The sequence below is a fragment of the Paramormyrops kingsleyae genome, chromosome 2 (assembly GCF_048594095.1).
Source record: "Paramormyrops kingsleyae isolate MSU_618 chromosome 2, PKINGS_0.4, whole genome shotgun sequence".
In the NCBI taxonomy this organism is placed as follows: domain Eukaryota; kingdom Metazoa; phylum Chordata; class Actinopteri; order Osteoglossiformes; family Mormyridae; genus Paramormyrops; species Paramormyrops kingsleyae.
Genome location: NC_132798.1, coordinates 17929415 through 17947828, shown reverse-complemented (window position 1 = coordinate 17947828; position 18414 = coordinate 17929415). Strand labels below are relative to the sequence as shown.

Sequence of the window (18414 nt, the reverse complement as noted above, 5' to 3'; positions counted from 1 at the left end):
ACAGACAGGCTCCTAAAAGTCTCAGAAGGGGCTCGCTGTTGGACATTTGACCCAGGCACCAGAACTGCTACAGCAGGAAGTGCTCTGGGTGAACACTCCAGGTAAACAGCCAATTGTACAGGTGACCTTCCCAGCATGCTCTGTCACCATGGAGACCGTGAATGCCAACCTGCTGGCAGGGTTTGTTAACACAGACACATGCAAAATGCGGTAGGGGGCAGGAATATGCAGGGGGGGGGGCAGTCTATTTAAAGTGTGTAAAGATAACTGTTTAGCTTAGAAGGCAGTTATGCAGAGCAGCCTTAAAGTCTGAAAGCCTTTTTAACTCTTCCAGAATGCGGCCGCTAAACCTGAAAATCTCCCTCTTGTTGGTTTGACATCTTAAAAGGCTTTTCGTTCATTTCATTTCACTCCCACGCCTTCTTGCATGGGTTCCAGGCATAATGTTCAATGTTTCCGCACAGTTTCTGCATTTTCCTCAGGAAGATATATGTGAGAAGGGAGCATGAACATCTGCTTACAAAATCCTGCTGGGGAAAATGGAATTTTATTGATCAACAGAGTGAAACATGGCAGACTGACAGGGGGGCGATGACAATGTATTCCTTGGATGGCCCTGTTATCCCCCCACCAACACACTCTCTCCACCTCCCCCAATAAAATATGCATTAGAACCCCAGCTTTGTGTGACTTTGTGTCTGAATGTAATTAGGACCAGATCTGTCTGTCCTTCCATGTGCCGCCACTATGCGGCGCTGCTTCAATTTTCATGCGATTTCTCTCAAAATTTGATCAGTTCTAGAGCTTCACCAACACCATGCATCAGCAAAGTCTGAAAATGATCCGTTGAATATTTTTGAGTTATCGTGCTAAAACGCCATCGAGTGTCTGTGGTGGCAGCTGATTTTGGTCTATAGAACATTATATTGCGCGATACCCACCCAGATTCCAACTGGGGGGTGGGCAGGGGGGCATATGGACTGTCCCAGGCAGCACAGGGTACCCTGCAGGGGACAGCATGCCAGTCAGGTGCAAGGCACACATTCCATACTAATCATGTTACATACTATAGATCACATATTCAGAACATCCTGTGACCCACAGTCTGAGAGCCGTTGCTAAGAAAACCCATCATAGATAATAAAACACAATGTAAGCACAGTCAGATTTTTGTATGAACATTCCATCGCCGTGGAAACTGTTTATTTGAAGGAGTCTTAAATAGAGCCAGTCGGTGACATGGGAAGGGCTGCCAGTGACATCAGAGATGCTTCACTGGGGAGCAAGTGAGAGGAGGTGCACGGGGCGTCCGGGAGCGTACGTGTAGATGGGACAGAGCGCACGCGTGGGCTGGAGCACAGCAGGACTGTAATCGCTTACACGCGATTAAAGACGAGTTAGGCAAACGGACATGCTGCTGGAACACTAAACCGGACGCTGTTTCGGCCCAGTGGGTTAGGACTCTGTGCATGTGGTCCGAAGGCCGCTTGCTCAAATCCTAGGGTCGGCAGACTGATTTTACCATTGGGCCCTTGAGCGAGGCCCTTAACCACCAGCTGCTCTAGGGACCCTCTCTCACCCTGACAGGAGCCATTCAGGCACCAGCTACAACCAGCATGAATAAATGTTTAGAAAAGAGGACTTTGTCTCAGTACTGTAATAAGAGAGTAGCTTTGGCATGTCTCCTGGGGACAGTACTGGGTTGCCATGGAGATGTGGACTAGCAGACCTACCTGGAGAGTGGGCGGGGAGTGACAAGGTACTTTAAATAAGCAGTCTTGGCAGGGCTGTCATTTAAAGCCCGGGGAGGACAGTAACGATGACAATGGCGCAACAGCGGAATATCACGGCTCCGCCACTGGGCAGAGATGCCCACAGCACTGGGACAGACGGGCCGGGGCACCCCTGCTGTATGTCAAACAGCCAGCCCAGTCTAAGGTCCGATAAGGTCCTGTCCTGGAGACACGGCAGTGCCCAATCCGCCCACGAGGAAGCATACAGAAACACACCACGCAGCCCAGTGTCCGGGAAAGACGAACAGACTGAAACACAGGCTTTGGCTTTTCAAGCATGATCAATCAATCAGAATAATGGCAAGGCCAATTAATTAGCCAATCAGTTCTCTCCCAGCACGTAAATCAAGTGAGCCAATCATATCCCAGCCAGAATGTAAAAACCCCCGAATGAGCCAATTGGCTCTTTGCTAGCATGTAGAAGCCAAATCAGCTTTCTGGCTGATCTAAAAGCCCAGGAAAGGGACTGCGTTATTACAGTTTTCTTTTTTAATTTAGTTTTTATTTTTATATGGCTTTCAATTTTCATTTGAAATCCAGTTTAGTTTTAGTAATTTTTCACTGCAGATTTATTAGTTCATATTATTTTGTATTTTAAAGATATATTTCTACTTATCTATATATTTTATACATTTTAGCTTCAGTTTAAATTTTAGTAATTTTTTACTTAAATTGTAGAGCTATTTTATGTGTCTGATTTTTGGAGAATCCTACACGAATACACAGCACACATTATGTACTAATGTCCTCAAAATGGGTAAAACATGTTCCAGGTCTTATTAATGGCCAATAAGGATAAACAGATCAGTAATGGAAGGTATTTGGTCTTTTTATTTGATTTCAACTAATTTTGGAAGCAATATTTTTAGTTTGTGTTTAGTTGTGGTTTTTATTTTATTATTATTATTTTAGTTTATTAAAATGTTCACTTGTAGTTGTAGTTTTCATTAACAATAACAGCCCTGTTTCTGAGGGATGACAGACTAGTGGAAAACAAAGGCAGAGCCAGCAGAGGCCTGTGTCACGCTGCCGTGGCGATGGACATATCAGGCAGGGCGGGGCTGGGTCATGTGGCACGTAAGTGGACAAGATCCACAGAGCTTTGAGACATTCACAAGCTGCCAAGCTAAAGGCTAAAGGCAAAGAGTTGGGACGGTTCCCGTTTACTCAATCCCAACCTGCGGAGTGGAATTAGGCCCCCCCCCCCCCACCAAGGTTCAGATCAGGACACACTTTGTCCCATTGTCCGCAGGCAAACCTGCTTCAGGCTAATGCAGATCAGGGGCTGTGAGGGGATGCTTGAGGTTCAGGCCATTTCAGAAGCTACAGGTAATTTCACACGAAGAGCACATTTCATTACTTACTGTTTTTACAGGATCGAAAGCCTGTTTTCTGTGTATGAACTTGAAGACTATTTCAATAATAAATATTTGAACAACAGCTTGGGGCAAATGGAAAATTCTACGTGTTAAAGCAGAGGGACTCTGACTGTCAGTGTATCAAGCTGTTCACAGTGGGTAAGGTGAGGGACCCCAGCTTGTTCTCAAATGAAGACTAGCATGGGCTAAAAGGCTAATTAAAGATTGGGGGGGTTGGGGGGGGGGCAGGGGCGGCATCTACGACGGCTGACACACACAACATCTCGCTTTAAAGAAACAGCCAGCCCCCAAATGAAATGGAGAAAAGGTCAATCGAGGTCAAGCTGCTGCTCCTCCCCCATCTCCTGGCCACTCCCACTGGGAACCCGTGGCCAATCGCAGGTGTTCGGAGGCGGAAGGCTTCCTTGCACCCAGCAATCGCATCATTGTTGTGGCCACGCCCTCATCTAGCAGAGTGACAAGATTCTTAAATCTGAACCCCCCCCCCCCGTGCTCAGTGCCTGGGCAGCACGTGGGTCACTGTGCTACCTGCTGTCACCTTACTCTCTAGCTGTTCATGTGGGCCACTGGGGGGGGGGGGGCCTGCCTCCCAGTGGCATTCTTGACCCTCGCCATGGTGACGGCAAACTGCCCGACACCACAACACGATTTGGTGGGGTGGGGGGGGGGGCGGGTAGACAAGAAGGAGAGGTGAAAAACACAGAGACAGACACTGAAGAGCAAGAAAGAAAGGAAGAAAGAAAAAGAAAGAAAGAAAAAGGAACACTGAAACAAGGAAGTGAAAAGGGCAGAGAGGAGAGTTAAAAAAAAAGCAAAATGAATGGATGGGAGAGAAAGAAAAAGAGAATCAGAAACTCCAAATTTCTCAAGTTTATGCGAAGCAGCAGAGTGACCCGGAAATTCAGGGCACCGGTGAAAGTGAAAACAGGACGGTGATGGCAGGGGAAGGACCCCATCATACGTAAGATGGCCTCAAACAGCCTGCGGGTGGCGCTCTTCTGGAGCCATAAAGGCGTTCCCTTTATAGGAGTTCGCTGGGAAATTAAAGGCATTCCTGCAGTAAAACCTGATAGGTGACCGCGACTCATCTGCTCTGTTCCACAGGGGTCCTCGATAACCTCCATCATCACCCCCCCCCCCCCCCCGCCATAGGCTGAGGGAGAGAAACCCAATAGCTCAGCTCTGAATGGGCTGATTGTTCGCATGGACTTGGGAGGATTGTGTCGCACACAAAAGTGGGTAAACTTGATAGGAGGGGATCAGGAAGCAGGCAGTTTAATTAGGAACAATCCGGCCTTCGTGGGTGAGGCAAGGAGGGGCTCAAACTCCACCCACACACACACACACGGGTCCTCCTTCCAGTTTTCTCTGGACACAACAAAAGGTTCTCGCAGAGATGACCGGGTTTCCCAAGGATGCCACAAAGACGGACGTGTCCCACAGCCTACCCCCCTCCTCCTGCCCCCACTGCCATGTCCCGCCTCCCCCGCCAGGGGACAGGAACTCAACAACCAGCACACAGGGACGTCAGTCACAGCCACACCTCCTGCTCCGTATTCCCGGCCCCGAACCCAGACACACGCTCATGTCCCATCGCTGGCTAAGCATGGATCTTCCACTCACTCCATCACTTTAATCCGCTGACTGATTCTCATCCCCTTACCAGGAAAATACTTTTTTTTTTAAAAGATTCAAAAAGATGTTTGTTTTGAAGATTTTTTTGAACATTCATCCAAAATTGATCCCCGCATTTCCTGTGTAGGTTAGGAATGAGTAATGTGAGCCTGGGTGCAGATGGGGGCTGGGTCAAATCTTCCAGGTGACAGTAACCATATCGCTAGGGGGGGGCTTGAGAAAAGCCTTTGAGACTGACTGTCAGGGGAGTGACTGTTTGCAGGCCTTTGTTCCTCTGACATAACAGAGGGCTTTGTTTACATTTTCCCTGACCCCAGCCAGCGGCGTTTGCCTGAATAAACCACAATGACACGGTCCAGTGACAGCGCTGTCTCCCTCCTCTGCTGACTTTTTAAACACTAAGCGAACTTTGGTCATTTTTTTCCACAGGATGCAAATGTTACCCAAAGACGGCCCACTAGGGAAAACGCGGCCACATTTGGGCGAACTCCATCCTCGGGAACTGAAACTTACTCCCAAGGCGACCTGGCTGCACCCAGGAAACACGTGGTGGAAATCACATCTGCTCATTGGATATCTGTCTGCTTCTGGACACCCCCTCTAAGAAGACACCCCAGGATGCCAAAGGTCTCTAATCACTAAAAAACAAAAAATTACAAACTGCAGACCCACAAAACGCTCACTGACAGCCATCTCACAGGACGCGGGGCCCTTCCTCAGGATGCACCACAGCCAAGGGGCCTCTCCACTCCGAAAAGGAGAGACAAAGGCCTTGCATGACTCAATCTGTCCACCGCATAGGGCAATGGGGTCCTTATCGACCTTCCTGTCACTCGTGAGGCCGGGTGAAAACAAAGCCAGCCAAAGTCAGAGGAGGAGCCCCGTCGGATCCTGCCTGCGGGCCACACACACGTGCCGTGAGGAGGACGGGAGGGCCGCTGCTGGAGTTTGGGCAAGTCAGGCAGGTCTCTGCCTGCATGAGCTGCCCTGCCTCCCCCGGCACAAGTGCCTGATGGTACGCTCCACACTGCCGCCCTGCTGGCCGACCCCATCACTCCATTACGTCAGGCGTGCAGGACAGAGAGTTCACCCCTCTGTTAAAGAAAGGGGAAAACAGGAAACAGCAAAAAGCCCCTGCCCTCCCCCCATCCACATCAGTTCTGAAACATGTATGCAGAGCGGAAGGTTCCGGGTGGCAGATGAGGGCTGATTTTGCACAGGAAGCAAAGCCACGTAAAACAGACCCCTGCATTTCACCGTGCAGGTGCATTTTCAGCACGACAAACATGTATGGGTGTTAACACGCATGCACAGACACGAGCACACGTAATCGCGGACACAAACACACACGCGCATCCTGGAATCAGGGAAGAAACGTCACTTCTCCTTTCTGGCATGCGGCAGTTACCGGGAAGTGCTCCGGAAGCTGAAAGGGGGTTAGGGTTACGGAACAGGACACAGATCTTCCCGGAAACCCCCCCACCTTCTGACGTGGGCAAGTCCCAGCCTCCAGCTGACAGGAACATTTCCCCAGTCCAAAAACGTGCCATTTTGTGTATAAGGCACAGCTGTGTGACATAGAAGCAGGGGGGGGCCGGCTTGCTCTGATGCCTTGTAGGAACGGCAGCCTATTATTCATGGTCAGGATGCTTTGGGTGTTTATGGTACACGGGAGCTTTGTTTCCATGACGCTACAGGAGCAGGAGCTACAAACAGGCCGTTGGGCTTTAGAGGCACGATCCAGTGACACATGTCACTGTGCTACAGACTCAGAAGCACCAGAAGAGGGAGAAGGGGGGGGGGCTTGCAGTCAGTCACGCGCCAGTAGGGCAGCGACCTAGTGCAGTCAGGACCGAAGCCGACCTGGGGCTCCAGGTCATAACAGGGGACGACACACCAGTGCCAACTGCCTGCAGTGCGCCGTTCAGGTCCGGCTGAATGAAGGACACTGGCGGGACTTTACAGCAAAGCAGGGGGAATGGGAGAAGATCCAGGCAGGGCGTACAGCAGAGCCGAAACTCCCACTACAAAACACCTCCCCTGCGTGATATTTCTGCTCAATAAATTCTTTAATGAATAAGGTAGGCATGTAACAGTATTATTGATATTATAGGTACTGAGTTTCCCGGTTAAAGAAGGAAGAGGGTCAAAGTTCAGTGAGAGAAGCTGGGTATACTTACAGTCCTCCTGCCACATGTGATTCTGTGCATTAACCAATGGCTGTTCCCGTACAGATGCCCCACTAACCAATCTGATTGTCTGCACTCCACCGCCACACACACATGGGAGCCTCTGCTGTACAACAGTTTCCAGACAAGCCGGGAGCCCCAGGTCGGCCTTGGCTTGGCCCATTCCCTCAGTACGATCAGGTTACAGGGGTAAACATTACCGGGTGGGGGGAGGGAGGCCCTAACCCCACATGCAGCCAGCTGCATGGTTATGCAACTCCCCCCTATGCGCTGTCTGAGGGGGGCTGGGTTACAGGTGGTGGTTGGAATGTGCTATGGGGGGGGGGGGATTATATTCCACACTCCCACGCAACAGCTTCTAAGAGACAAAACAAATTTCAATATGACCTCCCTGTGACCATCCCCCCCCCCCCCCCCCCCCGGCAGATCTCCTGATCACAGCCCACCTCTTTGCCCACTTGTCCACGATGCTTCGATAAGACTTGCTTACAGCGCACCCCCCCTCCCCCACCCCAAGCCCCCATCATCAGCATCCACCATCCAAGGCAGGCAGAAGTTGCAGATGAGTCAAATATGCTGGAATGATCCGGAAGAGCTCAAAGGCTCAGCAGTGACGCCTGCCTGATTATGTGTGCAGCATCTAACAGGGCATTATGAAGTCAGGCAGCAGTGCGTGGAGCAGGATCAGGCACTGATTACACAGTAAATCCCCTGCTGGCCCCTGGGACACTGGAGAATCATCTCAGATTAAAATGCTCCATCACACCTTCCCTTCTGCTAATCCACCAGATCTTCTATCTTCTGTTAATATGAATCTTTATTCATGTTAGCAGCTAACAACCAAACATAACTAAACCAAAGCAATTACTACTGTATTAAATAGAGCTGGCCCGGTTTTACATGTGTGTTGCGTGTTCATCTGCCAATTTTTGAAGAAAATGACGGACGGACGCCGACTCGGACACCGGCTCCATCCAAAGCCGCATCCTCACAAAGTGCTGGAAATGCCCCCCTGCATCCTGCAGAGATCTAACGGGGCACAGCAGATGGCCCCGCTGGTAAAACACAGGCCGCCAACTTTGAGAATTTCACATCTGTAACATCATACTGCAGCAGAGCAACTGCATGCGACATCAACTATTTAAAAGCAGGTGATAGGTGTTAAAGGCAAATAGATTATGCAGGGTCAACAGCCAGTTTAACACGAACAGAAAACACGGAGGGTGACCTGAGAGGGAAGCGGTATGTTTGTCAAGCGGTATGTTTAACCTTCCTGTTTGAGGTAGAGCAAACTCACGCTGACCCGCAGGCCGCCCTGGGGGGGCACAGGAAAGCCCGTCGAGGCACGGAAAACCGCCCACAGGACGTCCAAGACGGCTGACAGGTCACAGGGGCCGCCGCCGAAAGGCCGTGAGGTCCCAACGACTTCCTGTCTCACGGCTGTGCGGCTCATTCACACCACAGCATAAAAAGAAACGTCACTACGATGCAGCTTCAAAAACAGAGTGAATGCAAGCTAGGAGATGGCAGATAGCGCTTACATATATCGATCATTTAGTAAAATTTAATTAGAATGCTAAATTATAAGCTTAAATATTAATGAAATTCCAGACTGCTGCAGCCAGTTTTGGATAAAATTAAATATACATTTGAAATCTTGGATTTTGTAGGGATCACTAGGCTCTTAAATATCCTCAAGTATCTTTGAGTCTGACAGGTGATGATTGGCCAGCCCTGTTGCCTTGCTCCGCCCCAACCATGACTCCTCCCCTATCATGGCTCCACCCCCTCCTCCTCCGCTCAGCTGCCTATGGGAGAGAATGCAAATGAGCCTCTCGCGTTTCCGTGAACACCGTGAACACAAGTCTATTTCTGGCATCTTGAAATCAATGGGGATCTGCAAAACGGACAAGCAAGGGGCGGCGAGGCATGTGCAGGGGATAAACTAGACCATTGTGCTCAGTGTGAGCGAGGCAGCGGCCCACGGTCACATTGGTCACGCTTCAGACACGTCACCTGACTGGCTACACTGAGCTTTTGATGGGGATGCAAGACATTTTTTCCTTCCTGGAATCCAGAGGCTACAGGCCTTATGGAAAACCCTGTGATGTGACTCACAACGGTCTGTTCCACAGTGCTGGGGATAGCAGGTCACACCGCACCCCCCCTTCCTAAAATACACAAACACACAATCCGTAGCTGGTGTCCATTGCAGGAACTGATACGAAAAACCCAGACGGCTGAGGCTCCCTAATCAGCACCGGGGCAAAGCATGGCAGCCTACCCAAGACCACAAAGCACAACGAGCCACTTACTGGTTTCCAGTGTCAAGAAACAGGACGCTTCTGCAGGCCATGCCAAGCTGTTCGGCAATGTGTAATAAGATGTAATAACATCCGTAAGCCTGCATGCAGCTGAGGGGCAGGAGAAGCTTGGAGCCAGTCCCAGGAATGGTCCATGCCACAGGCTAACTAGAGGCACCAGTTCACCTAACCACCAGACAACAGGAAGACCACGTACACCACTAGGCACAGCGGCAGAGCTCGGAATCAACCCTGCAGCGCTAGAGGCGTGAGGCCATAGCATTACCCACTGAGCCACCATACCAGCCGAAACTAAAAGCTAATAAAATTAAAGGATTACATGCATACAGCATTTACTACTGAGAAGTGAGGCGTTCAGAGCCACATGGGGGTGGGTTATCATACACTGTCAACCTCTGTCTGCATCACATGGGTGCAGAGAGACCTACGCAGCCCATTTCCCTCTCAAAAATCACAAAAAACTTCACATCAATTTAAATTCACCAAAGCGAATTTCCACCCACTCGTACTCCGCCTGCACAGCCCACGCAGGGTCACCCTTTAGGAGCAAACGTGGCTGGGGACTGAATTTCTAAAAATACCTCACAAAGGAAGGAACGAGAGCGGGCCCCCAGTAATGAGCCTAGCAGCACGCCACATCCAAGCTAAAAATAAGTTACAATTGACAGAGTAGCTTCTTTTTCTAAAATGCCGATCCCTTGTTATTTTGTTTGGTCGTTTTACGGCAGAGAGAGTGTTTCCATGGCAACACTAGAGAGGGTAAAGTGAGTCAGTCACGCAGCAAGCAGGGCCGAGGTCGAACCCAGGGCCACGGTTTCGTCGTAGTGAGTAGCGACGGCTCGGTTCCGATCGGGTCAGCTGGCCTCAGCCTCGCCAGCCCGGTGGCATAAAGACGCCCTTGTTCTCCGCGGCCACCAGCTGGGGCAGCGCAGAGCCGGTGGGGACGTTGCGGGCCGCAACCAGGCCAGAGTGCCACACTGTCCCTGGTAGAGAACGAGGGGACAGGGAGGTGTGTGTGTGTATGTGTGTGTGGGGTGGGCATCCAGGCAAGAAACAAAAGGCACAAACACACACACAAGTACCACACAGACTGACACACGCACACACATACACACGTTTGCATTCATATCTTTGTGGGGACTCCCCATTCATTTCCATGGGCATAACCCTAATCCTAACAATGACAACCTTAACCATAAGTAACCAAACAAAATATGGGACTTTTGGCATTTTTAGTTTTTTGACTGCGTTCGCAGATCTTTTATAAAATTGAGGTGTATATTGTGTTGGCCTGAAAAATGACCCCATAAGCTACAAGGTAACAGGTGTTACCACATTGTGGGGACATTTGATTCGTGCAATGCGGTAAATACAAACTGGCACATTCCCCGCACGGTGATCCTCACACACACGGTTTTCATAAAAATATGGCCCCATGGTGCTACCGTTAGCTACTCACAGTAGTGAGCATCCCTTTCTGAATGAGGGCTGCCCTCGTCGTGACGTTAATATGACCACACTGAAACAGGAAGTACGCACATTTCAGCATAATGTTGCTCCATCTCATGTTTGCGCACCATGTTGTTACATTACTCTCCCTTTATCCACCCCAGAAAGCAGCATCACGCTAGATTACAGATTACAGATTTTTTAGTCCTAAATCCTCTGACACTCCTGTGTGAGGCCTGTAAATGATACCTTATCGTTCATCAAATCAATCAGAAACCTGTTTGAACCAGACAAAACCTTCCTCCCTACTCTCTCACATTTTATCGCAACTATTAAAGTGACTGATTTAAGTGACTGATTTCCTTTCGAAACTGCTGTTTGTGCAGTCTGTCCCATTACACTGCACTGAGAAGATAGACCGGGACAGACAGCCGTAAAATAGACTATTATAGCCATGGTTGGTTGACACACACCCACACTACAGTGTAGGGATCTCCATCAAGCTTAACTCAAATGGAACCTTAAGGCCGATTCATACTTTTCCGCATGCGCTTTCAGTCGGACGAGGGGACGTGACGTAAATATCGTCATCAGGGGCTGGCTGTGGACGGCTGCTGTCGGTGCGTGTGTAGCATGGATTTTTATGTCTAGTGGAAACCTGATGCGCCGACTACGTATGTGCAAAATAAATTTCATATGTTTATACGTATTTATTAACAATGGCACAATGGCACTGTGTCAATTCAGCAACAGTAACTGTGAACAAGACAGCTGAGCTATTGAAAGCGAAGTGGGCACACAAACATTATGTAGGTTGCCCTTGCTGTCAAGTTACAGCAAACAGCAAGTTGACCAGTGTAGTGGGATCGCAAAAGTACCTATTTTAAAAAAAAATATTTTCCCACCCTGACCTCTTAGGGCATCAGTTACGTAGTAGTTTTACAAAAGAATGTTGTGTTTTTATTGTCTTAAAAACCCGAGAAGACTCTCATCCTGCTTTGCATAAGCTTCATTCAGACCCAGGAGACAACATCTGCCCTCTGCAGGCCTGGAGTAATATCACTGCAGTGCGCATGCGCCGACCGCAACCATCCGCATCCATAGACCGACCGTCCCCGGACCGGAAGGGCACGGAAGCGCACGCAGAAAGCATGAAGCATGAACTAGGCTTTAGCCTGGGCCGTTCGCTGACCAGATGAGCGAGCTTCCAGATCCAGGTGAGACCCAGTTAAGAGATTAACGTCTCCCCAGGAGAACCTCAAAGCACTTAACAGTAGTGCTAATTGGCTTCATTAGTGCACCCAGGGGCACCACAGAAGGCGGCGCCTGGCAAAGCAGGTCAGGACTCCGTCTGTGAACAGAACGTTGCTGGTTTGAATCCTGGATCCGGCATAATGAAGTGGACGATGGGCCTCGTACAAGGCTCCCCCTGTTCAGTGACCCCCCCCCCCCCACCCAAGCTTGCTCTCACCTGGATGTGTCTCTGATAGAGATCAGGGTTTCTGGGCCATCTCCCAAAACAGACAGCAGCTAGTCTTTAGCTATAAGCCATAATGGGATTGCTGCCTAAAGAACTGTGACCTTAATCATGCTTCCTATTAAATACCCCAGTGTGGACCATTTATTTGTGGCTACTTTGGCACATCAGGTTTGAGGCCCAAGGAAACTGGTCTGCCCAAGAAAGGCATAGATGCCCACGTTCTGGTCGTGTGTATACATGTTCTTATGGAGATATCTGCACAAAATCACATGGCTATATTTATAACAAAATCACATCACAGCTGCATGAATCCTGTATACCGAAGTACCAAAGACATACCCCAGCTGGTTTGGCACTTTCGGTACTGGAACTTTTGGTACTGGTACTCAACTGGAAGTCAATGAAGAAGCGAAAATACCTAAAGTGCCACGGTACTTGGTGCGGTGGTAACCGCCCTAGAAAGCCAAGCAAACAATAAGTGTGTATTTAGTATTTCAGGGCTACCCAACCCTGCAAAGCTGAGGTGCAGCCCTAATTTAACACCCCTGATACAGATAATCACGTCCTCCATAGCATGGGAGTATTAAAGCCAGAGATGCAGCCCTGGTGTGCGTGTTGGGTTTGGGATGTGCGGGTCCAGGGTATTTCAGGCCAAAAACACAACCACATTTTATTTATCATCATTTAAATAACCAAAGTGACATACATTTTGAGACAGAAGGGCAGTCAGTCCCTGGAGCAATTGTGGGTTAAGGGCCTCACTCAGGGGCCCAACACTGAAATCAGCCACCCGATGCTGGGATTTGAACCAGTGACCGTCTGGTCACAGACCTTCCTAAGCCACTGAGCCTCCCTGCATAAAGTCTGAGCAAGCAGAAACACCTGGATAAGTGAGCCGAAGAAGCAGCAAATCAGAACCATTTGCTGTGTGATGTCTCCCAGTGTCTTAATAGTCAAATTCCAGCCCAGTACATCACCCCCCCCCCCACCCCCCACCAATGCTTGTCCCTCGATTTGTCATCGTCTGACCCTGTGTTTCCCTCGGATATCGTTGAGTCAAAACACCCGACTAGACTCGGCATGAAAGAGGAAGTCACCACAAGGAGGGGGGTGGGGGGGGTTGGGGGAATCAGCCATCTGGGCACACCAAACAGACAAGACAAGGGGCGACTGTAGCCATGGAAACCAGATGCAGCAAGTCAGAGCAGCTGCAACAGGAGGAAGCTGCACAGGTATATTTATTTGCCTCTGGGCGGGGGGGGGGGGGGGGGGGGGGGGGGGGGGGGTCACACTTCACACTCAAAAAATGTAGAATCCAGAGGCCAAAATCCATGCAGGTTGGAGCCACTCATATTTTTATTAACGCAGATCAGATCCAAGTGCTTTATTCTGACTATAATAGAACTTGAACCTCAACCTTCACCACGGCATCTGAAATGCCACTATGGATCACTAAGCTGCATTACGCCACAGTAACAGCTGCGTCGCTCAAGGCTGAACAAAACCATCCCAACGCTGGTTTTTAATGTCTCCGGGGATGGTGTGGCCTTTTACGGCTCCGTGCAGACAGGACGACAGCTGCCATGGTAACCAGGAGGTGACACAGCGCTCCCGCCTACCTCATTGCAAGGCCTGTCAATCCTCACTCTGAGCATAGGTGCTCACATCAGCAGCCAACGGTCTCTGTATTTAAGGAGTAAACCCCCCCCCCCCCCAGATATTCTGGAAAACCCCTTTCCAGATGACATCAGACCTTTTTGTTTACCTTTCGCCACAAAGACTAAAGGATTGAGACACGATCAAAACAGTCTCTTTGTTATATTGGTGTTTGGTGGATAGACACTGCAAGTGTGGACTGGCCCAATCAGAGGGTGTCTTCGAAGTCCCGCCTTCACCTGCACCACCGAGCGTCACATGACCCCAAGAAGACAAGGGTCTGGACAATGGGGGTGCTACAGGGACATAGCATTGGTAGGTGCAGGATCTGTTTACAATGGTATCCTGGGGATTCAAGAACAGAATCGAACCCAATCACAATCTTGCTCAGCAAAACATGAAGTTTAGAAGGTTTAGGAATTCAATAAAGTAGAAAATGTCCTTCAGGTCAATAACTGTTCTCTGCCCTGGCTTTTTCACATTGTACTTCTTATTACATGACAGCAGCAACAACTGGCAACGCCTTGCTTACCAACACTTCACGGGGGGGGGGGGGGGGGGAGACTCAAATTCCAGCCACCAGCCCCCCCCCAACAAAGACTCCACTCCTCTGCACTCCACACCCCAGAAAGGAACAGCACACATAAAAACCGGGGTTGAAGGGGGGAGGGGGCATGACTGGACAGGCTGAATCAACAAGAAAGCGGAAGTTGAAAAAAAGGTGATGCCAAGACCCCCCCCCCCCCCCCATCAGTCATCGCAACCATGGGACTGTAAATCAAACCATGTTTGATTTACAGATCAGTAAAAGGTGAGAATGTCTCCAACTTGGTAAGGGGGGGCTCAGAGACCACAAGGGAAGGCAGGGGCGACCCAGAACCACCCAGGGGCAAGACAGGCAGAGAGGCAGAGACAGGCAGAGACAGAAAGGCAGGGAGGTAGAGAGACAGGCAGAGACAGAAAGGCAGGGAGGTAGAGAGACAGGCAGAGACAGAAAGGCAGGGAGGTAGAGACACCACACAATGAAACACATCGGGGTCCCGGTTGGCAACCCTCCAGGCCAACACATGGTTCAGTCCCAGTCTCTGGAAATGGCCGCCTATCTGCTGCAGCCAGGTGTCACATGGGCGTCCCTTTGGCGTGGACCAGCTGGTCAGGCCCTTAGCAATGAGGATCCTGTGAGCCGGATCACCCTCAGGGAAACGCGTCAAATGGCCGTAGTGCCGTAACTGATGCTCCCTCATAATGCAAGTAAGGTGCCTCATTCAGAATTCCCTGAGCAACCGCTCGTTCAACACAGTCAAACCAGCGGTACCCAAGGATTCTCCAAAGAGACACAGTACCAATGGGGTGCAGTCTTTGTCTCAGCTCACTGGATAGTGTCCATGTCTCATAGCCATACAGCAAAACAGGGAGCACCAGGACTATAAAGACTTCGACCTTCATCCTCTTACAAAGATATCGGGATCGCCACACACCCCTTTCCAGCGAACTCATGACCCCCCATGCTCTCCCAATCCATCTGCTGACTTCATAATAGGAGAGTCACAAGAGACATGAATGTCACTGGCGACGTAAGTGAACCTCTCCAATAAGCCAACATTGTCTCCACAGATGGACACACTGCTGATGGCTGTGCCCAAGAGGTCATTAAAGGCCTGGATCTTGGTTCTTTATCCTGGGTTCTAAACCCAGAAACTCTTGAGAGCCCCTATCAGAGCCTCCATTGACTCTACGAAGGTCACAGCATCGTCGGCAAAGTCAAGATCAACGAATCTGTCTCTACCAACAGATGCCCCACAGTCGCTGGACTCCACGAACCTGCCCAACAGCCAGTCCATGCAAGCATTGAACAGAGTAGGAGCAAGAACACAAGTCTGAGGGAAAGGGGAAAAACTGAGAGAACCTTGAAGCAGCATCCAAAAACAGCAGCCTCCCGATTTGGCTGAGCTAATTTTGGTGGGAGGAGGGTCATGCCCAGGCGGGCGACGTACAGCCCCGGCAGAGGCATGGAAAAGCCGAATCAACACCACAAAACGGCTGTCTGTTTAAGCCGGACGCCCTCCTCGCTGGATGCGGCACTGTCTCATTCACTTGTCAAAGCCAACTTGTTCTTTACGCGCCAACTCGTTAACATCTTTAACACAGGAAACCCCCCCATCTGCTGAGTCAGGGGACAGAAATTTGCAACATCTTCTGTGAAATTTGTATTATGACAGGAAAACCTCACACTTCCTGGAAAAGACGACTTACTATCTGTTTGGGTTTCCGTCCAATCATCCACGATGGGAGCTGAGCTCTCAAGATATTAATTAAGCTGAAATGGAGACAGAGCATTTGATGGAATTAGAGTGAGGAAGAGAGGCGTTAACGAGACAGACCTTTTAAGAACAAAAACCTTTCAGCTGATTATTTTTGACTGTAGCAGATGCGGGTGTGCATATGCATGTGTGCTCGCAATTCAGAGCACATGTGTGATAGAAAGAGAGAGCAGCTCATTAAAATCCCTTGGGGATTCCCAAGAATCTCAGTTCTTGGCACTGGGATCCCTGATTATTCGGTTACCACTCCAGCGTGTTGAGAAGGGAGGAATCCTAGGGATGATCATCAAGTGAGGTAGGCCAGAGTAAAAAAACCCAGGATTCACGTTGCTGGGGTTCCTCTGCTGTTCTCTAGCCAGTATTCAGAGCTCTGCCATCAACTCAGGGAACAGCCCCCCCCAGATAGGCTGGAGTGGGAGCGGAGGTAGGAATTTGAGTTATTTCAGTTATGCTCCTTCATGCTGGGTTAACGTGAAGCGATTCGGCCGGGAAGTGTCGGCGTCACAGCGATGGGAATCGCGGCCTGGAGGTGAAGCGTGACAGGTTCATAGCCAGAACCCTCCGGAACAAAAAAAGGAAGGTCCAGAATCAAATCTGCAGCCATGGAGGTCGAGGCACCAACCCCGCCCCCAGCCCCTCCCCCTGCACCACCCACGGAGACCCCACCCACAAAAAATCCATTTGAATTAATGGATCGGCAGAAACTCATCGCTACATCCAATACTCCCCCTGACCCCAAAACGCTTCGTAGGGAAATCACGCAGCTTGAAGGGATTAAAGAATGATACACAGACCACCGGGATGCAGTCACGGACAAAGTATGCAAATAAAAAAAACATTACTGAAGGCAAAACAGCAGAATTTGATATTCGCTGCATGGGAGCGGAGCGGGGGGACATGAATCCAGAGAAAACACAGGCTTGTGCAGTCGGCGACACACACAGCTGAACACTAACACAGCTCCAGTCTCATGGCACATTATGAGATCCAAGCCCTTCACCAGAGCTACTTCTAAAGCTTTTTCAGTGTAAGGCCTTGCCGGGACTTTGTAATTAATGCATCACATTCTTAGAGAACAGGGAGGGGTACACCAGAAAACTTTCACCAAATTATGTCTCCCCCTACCGCCCAAAGCAAATTTCAGCCTGAACAAATCATTTTTGGTTCCCCACCCCCCAGAGAATTATGCCACTGGGGGGGCCAAAGGCCAGAACACAGAACATGGGTTCTACAACCAGCGGCTGCAAATCTCACCAGCCACTCTGTTACACATCCCCATTTATATCCCATCCTGGCCAAATCGAGTTTCACTTCACTAAAACACGCCGGCAAGCTCCTTTCAGAAAATCGCCACGACTTCTCAGATAATCTCCAGAGGTCCCGGTTTTATTTCCCACGCTTCCAGAGAAACAATGATCTGCTTCATTTAGCGTAACTGCTGAGGGTTTCAAGAGCACATATCCGGAGCGTCCAGGAGGAGGGCGTTCTTACACTGGAGACAGAAGGAAGAGAAGAAGTCGGAAATAAAAGGCAGCCGATGATACGGACATGCATTCTGCTGCTGGTCGAGTGACCTGTGGTAACTGGGGTGACACGCAGTGACAGGCGCTGATGACAGACAGGGTACAATAACGTGATTAACAAAGTGGCCCTCCTCTGTCCGGATTACATGCGCGTGAAGTCACAGGTGTCAAGCTCCGAGAGAGGGACCCGATCTCAGAGAGACGCCTGCAGACCGCACCATCCCGCGGGGAGATGGGTGAATGGGGCAGGCGAGGACCCAGAGACTGGCAAGTTAGGGTCGGGAGGCCCAGGCGTGGACCCAAAACGGCATGACTAATGGAGTATTTACATCAGCAAGGGATGCCTGAACTGGGTGGTACCTCGATTCTCGAACTCACTAGAACTCGAATTTCTTGAAAGTCGAACAAATCAGTTTGACCTAGAACTCGATCTGAATATCAGAAGTCGAACCGTGAACGCTGACCTAATATAAATTGTACGTGCCAGGAAATGAGTCATACTACAATGCAATTCTTACTTGAATGCCTTCTTCACAGACTGGACGATTAACTAAATAAAGCAGCGCAACATTACAGTAACTAACAATAAATAAACCACTAACTTGCATGTACTATCAGAGCATTTATGTAATTTATTTAAACTTTATTTTACCAGGTAAATTAAC

The 18414-nt window shown here is 49.8% G+C and overlaps 1 protein-coding gene across 1 annotated transcript in view; it reads right to left on the bottom strand.

The window, feature by feature from the left end:
• The window catches only part of eeig1a (estrogen-induced osteoclastogenesis regulator 1a), a 33969-nt gene that overhangs the window by 11569 nt on the left and 3986 nt on the right, over window positions 1-18414 (bottom strand). The gene's annotated exons all lie outside the window — the stretch shown is intronic.